Source organism: Hibiscus syriacus, unplaced genomic scaffold (assembly GCF_006381635.1).
Source record: "Hibiscus syriacus cultivar Baekdansim isolate YM2019G1 unplaced genomic scaffold, ASM638163v2 tig00110694_pilon, whole genome shotgun sequence".
NCBI lineage: Eukaryota > Viridiplantae > Streptophyta > Magnoliopsida > Malvales > Malvaceae > Hibiscus > Hibiscus syriacus.
In genome coordinates this window covers 2,857,278-2,862,689 of record NW_024062828.1, presented here as the reverse complement: position 1 = coordinate 2,862,689, position 5,412 = coordinate 2,857,278, and the positions used below count along the sequence as shown (strand labels likewise).

The window sequence follows — 5,412 nt, the reverse complement described above, 5'->3', positions numbered from 1 at the left end:
TATATATATATATATATATATATATATATATATATATATATATATATATATATATATATATATATACACACATATATTGGTTTTTATTTCCTTTTGGGGTTTTCATTCCTTTATTTGGAGTTAGAACCTCATTTTATTGTGTTATAAAGGAAAAATATTAAATGGATTCGACTCGCTACGTTATTTATGGCTCCAATTAATAAAATTCATTATTTCATTTTTTTTATGTGTATCTTCACATCTTTCCTACATATAAATAAGGAGTAGATACACATCTTTCCTATATATAAATAAGGAGTAGATAGTTATTTGGAAGTTATTTTAAAATGGATAGATCTTATCGGCTGTGATCATAAATAACGTGATTACTAGTCTATATAATAATTTTTCGTTATTAAGAAAAAAATGATTGAGTTTGATAGAAAATTGTAAATGATCAATCTAATGTAAATTCATTTTTTTTAATATATTCAAGAGAACTGCATGCAGGTGAAGTTATATCTACCAACAAAGTCATGTATCAGTATGGAGGCAATGAGTCACCAACAAAATTTGTAATCACCAACATTTAAAAACCTACAGCAATTTAAAAACTCTTCAAGAATAAAGACGTTTTTTTTTTTGAGTAACTATGGAAAGATGTATATACAGACAGATAGGGGACATTATACAAAACGATGAAGGCATCCACTTACACTGTGACATCTGGTGCTTCACCTGCCTTCACAAACCGGCCTTTGACTCTCGTCCTAGTATCAGCCCTGGCCTTCCTCGACTCATACCGTATTTGCTTGTCAAATCTGTCCATGTTATGTTTTCACCACATCAATTGAAATACCAACCAGAGTAAAAATCTTCTCTTCTTATTTATTATCATACCTTCTATGTTTCTTCTTCTCCTTGTAGCATAGCATCGCATTGTCTCGATTTTGCGCCATGTCAACCTCAGCTTGCACCTCATAATTCACAGACTCGCTACCATCTCGGACTTGTCTGGTGCTATCACATGTTAGGGGTTCAACCGCCTTGGAATCGGATAATGATCCCACAACAGGTTTTTTGTTACTCTTCAGTTTTTGGTTTGTAGGTCGACAATGGTTCATTGCAGCCGTTCTGATGTTCATAATAAGCCATTATATATATCAATACAACAGCTTCCAAAGTTGAAGCAATACCAAACATAAAGGCAAGTATGTAACATGTTAAAAGGATCTCAAATATCCATAGTTAGGTAGGGAGAGGCACGAGATTTTATGTTAGGGACGAAAACATACCTAAATTATATGAATTTAAAATTTTCAAGGTAAATCTCATTTGCTTTTGTATCAACCAAGTTAACTAACATTACTAAAAACAACATACATTTCTACACGAGGAACCGCCTTTAACAAAACCAGCATCTTCTGTACCGGATTCTTCACTATCTTTTGACCTCTCTGATTGAAAATCCCATATCTGAAAGACACATGTGATATCAAGCATGAGTTGTTGGTTTGTGCTGAAGAGTAATTATTTTGACCCAAATTTAGCAATTATCTCAGCAATTTGAAAACTAGTTAGAACAAATATGTTGAACAACTCAAAAGCACTTGAAAAAAAGGATGAATTTAACAACCACGCACAAATATTTTCTGTGAAGCTGCAAATAAATGTTCATAACTACATTATGCATCAAAGACACTGGTGGATCTATGCATCAAATGTACGTGTCGACGCTCAAAAATATTTCTAAATTCGCAGCTAACAAAATAAGAAAGTAATTTGATTAAGTTAGTGAAAAGTAGATTTGATGCATACCTGGAATTAGGGATGGGTATGGGTCGGGTTGGGTCGGATTTTTGGTCTACCCGACCCGACCAGAAAACAAGAGAGCCTCCACCCGAGACCCGACAAAAACAAGGTTTCATCCGACCCGACCTGACCCGAATATATGATATAGAAACACGACCCGACCCGACCCGAAATAATAATAAAATATTTTTATTCAATAAAAATAGTGACTTAATTGAAAAAAATTATATATATAGAGGTATTATTGTAATTATCCCTAAAAATCTAGGGTAAAATTATATATATTTTTCGGGTCTGGTCGGGTTAAATTTTTTTCACCCTAAACCGAACCCGACCCGACTCGAACACCACATAAAAAAAACCCGACCCGACCTTGATTTTTTTAAGAAAAATCTGTTTAAATGCTCATCCCTACCTGGAATGGTAGTTTGAAAGACTTAAGAGTAGGGTTTCAGTCGCGGTCGTGATTTCGGTTATTTCAGATTTACCGTAATTACGGTTGTCGTGGATGCCTGCGGCCGTTTTTAAAACCCTGCTAAGAGTCCCACATAAGCAATGCTTCATCGATATAATCGTTTTTTTCTCGACATTAGCAAAGAGGTAAAGGGGGTTTGGTGTTGCTGTTGAAATTCTTCACCATCCCCGTTTTCAACTTCAAAACTGGCTAAATTCTCCTGCTCACAACTTGTATTCCGCTGTTCATCTCCAACACCGCTTACTCTCACCAAATCCCGCTTCCCCATCTCGACGAGTTGCCTATACACCTCATGGTCGAGCTTAACAGAGCTAAGCAAAGCAGATGAAACGCAAGAATTCTTTCAGGGGGCATGAAAATTTCAATATTCGTCAGTTCTCGCTCGTATGAAGAAAACCCAGGAATTAAATCCATCAAATCTTTGGGTTTCAAGTCAAAGCCGAAGAGCGAAGCAAGTTGAATCACGGAAGGACGAACTGGGAAGCCTTCAACCGGAGAACGCTGGTGCGTAGCTGAACCACAACAGTCGCTGGCGTTACGTGAATTCCGATCACAGTCGTGGCAGAGCATAAGATTATAATCGGAGCAGAGAAAAGAAGCCGGTTTGGCTTTGCAGCCGTCACAGATCTGCGAACGAACGTGCTTGAGAGAGAGGGCATTGGAGGAGTGGACTTGTTGGTCACAGAACAAACAGAGACTTGCAGAGTCGGCGCTGCAATACAGAACTGCAGGTTTTGAGTTGCAGAAGTGACATCAGAACAGCATGGATCTTCTTGGTTTTGATTTTGAATTCTTATTTATCGTCAAAGTTGAGATCTTCGAGTTGAGAAGAAAGGAAAACGTGAGAAGAAGCAGAGCTAACTGGTAAACACGAGTATAATTTTAGTTTCTGAAGAAAGATTCCAAAAGCGAAAAAGTAATTTATATAAAGAAAAGTAAGGTACACGGAGTTGATATTTTCTTTGACTGTGATCTCGGTTAGTCGTAGTTTTATCTTGATTTATATTATTCATCTAATTTTGATAAATAAATCTTTAGAATCTATATAAACTATATAAAATTGATTATCACTTTAATTAATTTTGATAATACATGGAGTTGATATTCTTTTTTATTATATTCTCAATTTTTTTTAAAAATTTCTTAATTAATTTAAATCGATTTATATTAACATTTAATTTTAATAAATAAATTTTTAATTTCAAAATTTATATCAAATTGATTGTTACTTGAACCAATTCTAATGATACACGGAATTGATATTTTTTGATAGGCATGGCGGGATGGAAGGATAGGGTGACAAGCAGGGTCCAGTTGGGCAAAATATCTTAACTTCTTTCTTTTGGATCTAAAAATATTATCACTTTTTCTGCTTAGCTGGCCTGAAATTTAACTAACCGTCTATTTCTGATTTTAGTCCATCTACTATGCTAATAATTGAAATTTAATCAATTTATTTATTTTTATAACTATATGTATCTAATATATTAGTCGATTAATTCATATCAAATATTGTAGAGATTTATTATAGAGGTAATCTCTCCAACCCATTTATAGTGTTATGATTTGAATTCTTAATTTTGTTAAAAAACATAACGTCTTATCTCGTTATATCAACTAGTAACATATTAATCATTATACTTTAATCGATATAATTCCATTTTTTAATTTTATAATGTTAATAATATATCCAAGTTAATAACATCGTTAGCTACTACTATTAAAGTGATAACATGAACCTTTTAGTACTATTATTCGATTACATTGTAAGAATCATGTGAAACTTAAGTATGTCATCACGACAATAACTAATAATATAATAAATTCAGATTTATTTATAGTATTATAAAAAAAGTTAAATTAAGTTGAATTAAAATAAAGAGATTAGATTTAAAATTTTAAAACAATAGAAGGCCTAAAATATAATTAGACGTTAATAAGTTGCCTTGCCTTGATTCCCTTGAATGGTAGTTAGGCTCGTCCTCTAACAATTTTAAATTCTCATATAATTTAAGTATTTTCTATTGTTAATTTATTCTTATCCCTTAAAATTTTATAAGCTTACTCTCTAACATAATATCTTACATCTGTTCTTGAATATTCATGTAACATCGTCTTCGGTAATATGATTATTTGGAATCGTTGTTATTCCTGAGGTCATGGGTTTGAACACCAACGGCTGCAAGAGTGATTGAGCGTTCATTGTTAAATAATTGAGAGTATTTAAAACAGATACTACTTTGTAATTACCTTTAGCTTAATGAAAAAAGTATAATGTTCAGTATATTATATTATTATTTTGGTTTATGTGGTTGAAAGTAAGATTTTGTTCATTATTTAATAAAATATAAAGTTTTCTAAATACGTATTTTATTAAATTAATTTTGTTATAAAATTTACTTTCTTTAACGTAAAAAAATTGAAATGATCTAAAAAATTATTAGCATGAAAAAAATAGACTTATATACGTTGAAAAAACGAACTATTAAATGCTTGTAATGTTTCAATAACTAAGACTTAAGTCAAGTCACTTTATGACATTTCCTCGATTAGGAAGAGACATATATTGTACCTCTATCAAACATCTTTGCATGTCATCTATGCATTCGAACCTCAAGCCTCTAGAGGACCTCTTTATTTGTAGGATCTCTGAAGAGAGCTTATTGAGAAATAACCTCGAACACTTAACATTCCTCGAGAACTCTGAATACATAAGGAGACACATATGTAAAAAGACCTCGATATCTAACATCCCTCCATAAAGTCGCAACTTGTTTACATAACCCTTGACATACCCATGTGATTTACTAGACCAAATCTGCCGTTAGTTGACTATATCCACCTTTCTTACTAGCTTACGAGTATTCATGATGACTCTATTTATGGCATCAGCTCCAAGAGTCATTATAAAACATCTCGATCAAGACCGAGAAAAGAGATGGAACCACCTTACTCTTATTCACCTCTTTTCTACTTCCTTATGGAAACAAAATACTTCAACTTCAGACCATAACCGATCCACCATCAACTATGACTATTTACTTAAATCATAAGGGGTGAACCACCTATAGGCGTCATAACCCATTTATTTATGTCAATACTTATCATTTATATCCGGGGTAATTGTATATATTATATGTAACAAT

General features: G+C 32.7%; 1 pseudogene; it reads right to left on the bottom strand.

Annotated features, from left to right (window-relative positions):
- Nucleotides 1-651: 651 nt before the first annotated feature.
- LOC120138591 lies at nucleotides 652-5,171 on the bottom strand (annotated as a pseudogene).
- Nucleotides 5,172-5,412: the final 241 nt, after the last annotated feature.